The sequence below is a fragment of the Aplysia californica genome, unplaced genomic scaffold, assembly GCF_000002075.1.
Source record: "Aplysia californica isolate F4 #8 unplaced genomic scaffold, AplCal3.0 scaffold00926, whole genome shotgun sequence".
Lineage (NCBI taxonomy): Eukaryota > Metazoa > Mollusca > Gastropoda > Aplysiida > Aplysiidae > Aplysia > Aplysia californica.
Genome location: NW_004798196.1, coordinates 70,170 through 75,860, shown reverse-complemented (window position 1 = coordinate 75,860; position 5,691 = coordinate 70,170).

The window sequence follows — 5,691 nt, the reverse complement described above, 5'->3', positions numbered from 1 at the left end:
CACCCCCCACCCCCTCTCCCTTTCCCCTTATGATTTATTATATAAAGAAAGAATCTCATATGTCTCCAACAATTCACAGCACAGATTGCCCAGTGTTTAAAAGCTTTTCTGTCATGGGTGTGGTTTGTCCATTAACACTGCATGCACAAACTATTATATCCCTGTTCTTTTTAGCTCTAACACCTGCTTTTGTTTAATCACTGGCATGCTTTAGTTATTATCTATACTATATTTGACCATTTACCTCCTCTGAATTCTTTTTTTTTTTTTGGTTCTTTTTAAAATGTCGACAAGTGTTTGCAAGTTGGTTTTGCTGTCTAAATGTACCTTATATATCTTTGTATTGGGTTTTTTTTTGGCAGAGGTGCTGATTTTCCAGATAAATCACTGGAAATCGGGATTGTGAAATTGCCCGATTTCAGAGCAATCGAATATAAATAGTCTTGAATCAAAATATATTAGAAAAATTGATGATACATAAATTTGGAGAGTCCCCTCGTAGGCCTTTCACTGGGGTCTGAAAAGTACGGGGGAGGGGATGGAGGGTTCCTAGCATGTTCCCACCTCTGTTTTATGTCATGAATTTGGCAACACCGAAGAGAAGCAGAAGCTTGTGGTTGCAAGCTTCTCATTACTGCTTACTGTTATCCCACTTACACAAGAACATCTGAAACAACTGTTCGTTACAAACATAATATTGTGTGAATGACTTACTGCCTTCTGTGTTTACAACAAATTTCAGAAGTGATAAATGTCTGTACATTCAGCATGAAGACATGTTAGGAAGAGTGTGTGTAATGTGGGTGTACAACAAAAGAAAAAAAAAAAGCCTAAATATGCTTACGCTATGTTTAACCCTGTCTGTATGTCGTGTTTTACTATCGTATCCATATGACCTGGGGAACGCTGTGCCACCACTTTCCAAAGAGGAAATTTACTCGTTATCCCGATCCGTATGCTTTGCATAGCAGTCTGTCAAAATGATTTTTTGAGAAATACTGAAAGTTTCAAAGAGATCTTCATACTAGAAGTATTGTAAAATGTGAAGAATAAACCCTAGGGGGTACAAAATGACCCTAGGGCATACGGACAGGGTTAAAATCTTTTGAAGATTATGAAAGCAGTTGATTTCTTTTCTCGATATCATGTTAGTGTGTCCTATAATCTATAAAATCTATGTAGTGGACCTTCTTTCCAATATTCATAGCAGTTTGAACTTCTTTTCTGTAAAGTTGTTCTTAACCTAGTATGTAGGGATCCCCTCCGTTAAGTTCATAATAGTCATCCAGGTTCTTCTCTGTGCAGATTGGAGTAGTCGTCCAGATTCTTTTTTTTGGCCAACTTGATGATTTAAGAAGAAGATATTTTCAATTAGACTTAATTTTAAAACATTCTCAAGCATACAGGCATGGTACCTTTAATCCTAGCCACCTACCCAACCAGGGAGGGGGAGAGAGAGAGAGAGAGGGAGGGGGGGGGAGAGAGGTAGGGGTCGGGAATAGAGAGAGGGCTTCCATTCATATCAAAAACACATTTTGCATTTTCCAACAAACACTTCTCCGTGGAAAGTTGGGATAGTGCCCAAAGTATGAGCTTAACCCTATCCGTACGTCATGTTTTACTATCATATCCATGCGACGTGGGGAACTCTGTGCCCCACTTTCCAAAGAGGAAATTTACTCGTTAATCCGATCTGTACGCTTTGCATAGCAATCTTTCAAAAGGATTTTTTGAAAAATACTGAAAGTTTCAAAAAAATCTCCGCACTAGAAGTTACAAGTATTCTAAAATGTGAAGAATACAACCCCGGGGGTACAAAATGACCCCAGGGCGTACGGGTAGGGTTAAAGTACACAATTATTCACCAGCCACCAGGCAACACTCAGCAAATTTCCTAAATGTACAGACAAGATGTTAAAGAAATGTATACAACTGTTATGGGTGAAGAAATGTATACAACTGCTACAGCCCAACATTAATTTCTGAATTTACTTTATCATGCAATAAGAATATATATATATATATATATATATATATATATGCCTTACTTATAATAGTAAACATGCATTAGTTTTATTTGACACTTTACACTCTGTTTCCTTGCTTATAATTGAGGTGTATATTTTTGTCTTTCATGTTTACATACGATTATAATCTCAATTTTGTATCATTCTTGTACTGGAGTATCTGTCTGCGCATATTTCATCATAATTAATTCATTGGATACTGACAGGAATTCAAAAGTTCTCTCAATTATTAGGCTATTTTTAGCGTCAAATATTTTACTATTTTTATCTAGGGACAGGGGTAAAAAGATGACAAAAGCATTTGAAGCCAAAGAAGCTGTATGTTTTGTTTTGTGTCAATTTGAACCCTGCATTTGGGCTTATTTGGTCGACATACCACTTAGGTACAGGTTTCTGATTGTAAATTCTCTTTGTGAAATACTGCTTTTTTTTTCTCAATTTTTCTCAAAGATGTTTTATTTTAAAATGTTTTGTGTTGTTATTGTTGATCACTGTATTATTAGAATGATGTCAATCTGTTTTGATGTATGTGAATCTACGCACGATCTCTGTGGTTAGTACATATGTAGTGTATGTATGTAATGTACATTTACCCCCCCAGTGGTGATGGGAAGCCTTATCTGTTCTGTTGTGTATATTTAACGTTGTATTACATGTATTTGACGTAGTAGGATAACCCTTGAATATGTGAAAAATGTTTTGTAACTTTTTGTTAACATGGGATGTTGGGCACGCGTGTAATGTAATGCTCCTCCCAGTTTGAATCCAGGGCGGGCGGATGGTTGGTTGGTGCTTTGTTGTAGTGGTCTGCTCCTTCTTCTTCTGTTCATAGTGTTTCTTAGAGGGTGGTTGGAGGATGCCAGTTGTAGGTCCTTCTTCTTTTCTTCTTTTTTTTTTGTGTCCCAGTGTGATTTCTTTCTGTTTGCCCTGCACTTAATGACTGTTATTGTGTAGACGTGCTTCTCTTTATTCCAACGAACAAAAACAGTTTTTCTTTTTTACCAGTTTTTTTTTTCTTTCTGGTGTTTTGTGGCTATTGTTTCAATATTTTTACAAACATGACTCTCTTGTTCTCTCAGATAGGATGAATACAATTTATTAGGGTTGTTTTTAAAGTTTAGTTTCAATTTTTTCATGTTGTATTTCTGAATGTGTGCCCAATGGGAAGCATGTGTTATTTATGGGATACTTGTTTGCACCCTGAGATGAAGAAAATTATATGTTTCTTTGAACTTTATTAAACGTTTGTGGTGCCTTTGTTTTTTTTGGTTTTAACTCCACTTTTAATGGGTTTTCTTAATTTTTATTCTTTGCGGAGAATATTAGTTAAGCTATCTATATCTACATGAGAATTCCAATGCATTCTGAAAAGAGTATAATATTTGACATCTGTATGACAAAAAATTCTTTTTGAGTCAAAGCAGCAAACGCACTAGAATGTTTATAAAAATAGTTCGTGTTTTTCAAAAATATAATGTTTTTGTTATAATGACAAATTAGCTCAAAGTTCCATTTTTAGATCTATTCTAGTTCTATGACCTCACCCATTCCATCTTCCTTGCCTTTGTTTTTAAAGGAGAGGTGGGTTGGGGGGTTATTGTTGGTTTGTTTCTTTGTTGTTCTTCTTTTGATTTTTGTTGGATTTTTGTTTGTTTGTATGTTTGCTTTTTTTTAGAGGTGGGGGGATGCTTTCTTTTGCGCTTTTTAATGCTCAGGAAATACATGTACTTCTAAACTGCACTGTCTTATAGCGAAGCTAAACACTTGTTTCAACATGCTTAATAACCTTTTCTCAATTCTGTACTCAGCAGACCATTAATCGACATCTGCCTTTTTCCAAGTTTAGCAGTTGTATTGTGGAAGCTGACAAATTCTTTGTACAAACTTAATAGTGCCATGTAATGATATAATATTATAATATACATTTACTGAATCTTTGTCTTTTTTCAGTTTTCTGAGCTTTCTTCATCGTAGCATGTATTGCTTTTTACAAATAATCTTTTCCTTTTTAGTTTGAAAAATGCATCTTTTAATGGAATAATATGTTAAAGAGTATGTTATTAAGATTATAAAAGTTTTCATTGTGGATTTATTTGGATATGAACGGATATTTCTATTTTTCCACGGCTTTATTTTGGGTTTTTGGTGGATTTTCTGTCAGTTCAATGCTTTATTAGGCTCTAATAGGTCTGTTTGAAGGCATGGCATTAGCCAGGGATTAGATTGTGGAAGAACAAAGAAAGGAAGCACACAGTACTCAGAAAATTATATTTCACACAAAATTATATTTAACACATCTAGGATACGTTAAAAGGTGTGTGCGTGTTGTTTGAGCTGTTGAAAGGGTTGTAACTTGGACCAATGGGCAGTTGGTTGATTGAATTTGGGTGTTATTGTGTTGATGGTTTAGGAGAGTTTTTGTTTCTTTTTTTAGTGGTTTGGGTTAGGGTTTTTTGTTTGTTTTTTTAGTGGTTTGGTTTAGGGTTTTTTGTTTGTTCTGTTTGGTTTTGGTTTGTTTTAGCGAGACATGTTCTATTTATAAGTGATTAGATGAGGCAATGATATGAAGATTTTTAGCTTGTCTTCATTCCCATTGTAGAGTTTTTTTTGTATTTCCTGCTCTAATGCTGTCTCTCCATCATTCTTAAATCATTACGCTGTCAGTTCCAAGTGGGTAGGCCTACTCTAGTGTGGTTTGCTTCTTCTTTCCCATCACCAAGCATCTGTCGTCCCTTTCTCTCCTCCTTCTTTTTTATGTTTGTTACTCTCTTGTAGGCCTAATACCTCTGATCTTATATGGCACTTATATGACACTTATATGACTTAATTGTGTTGCAAGTGCCATAGAACTCTTACTTAAACAAATCACACTAAGCGCAATGTATGATATACTTTGGATTGTGTATACCACCCCTATAATGTTGTCTGTCTTGGTTCTTAGAAATTGTTCCTTCTTGTATCTCACTTTGTATGTAAGAAAAACTGCCCTCCACCTCTGACTCTCTGCCTGCCTGTGTGCCTCTTTATCTGTCTGTCTCCTTCTCTGCCTTTCTATTTTTACTTCTTTCTTTACACACACACACACACACACACACACACACACACACACACACACACACACACACACACGTGCACGCACGCACTCTCTCTCTCTCTCTCTCTCTCTCTCTCTCTCTCTCTCTCTCTCTCTCTCTCTCTCTCTCTCTATGTGAAAGTCCATGTGCTGCTGCCTCAATAACAGCCTCCACCTCCACCACCACAACAAAGCATCCACAACAATGGCAACAGCTGATAGAATAAGGGCAACAATAGTCTTCTACTTCTTCTGTCCGTGGGTGGTTGGCGGGTGCTCTGGTGTGGTTTGCTTCTTCTTTCCTATGAAACATCTATCATCCTTATCTCCCCTACTTCTTTTTTATGTTTGTTACTCCCTTGTAACACCTCTAATCTTCTGGCACTCATATGACCTCATGCAGTTGCAAGCACAGTAAAACCTCTATTAAAATTAAATAAAACTAACTTCTTCTGTCCTGCAGTCAGGAAAATGAGCTGCATATATCGTGCGGTTTCGCTGTCATTTTATCATCTCCTCTGTCTAAGAAACATCAACATAACTTTATAAGACAAGATAAATGCTAGTTTTTGTATTGTCTTACATTTCCCA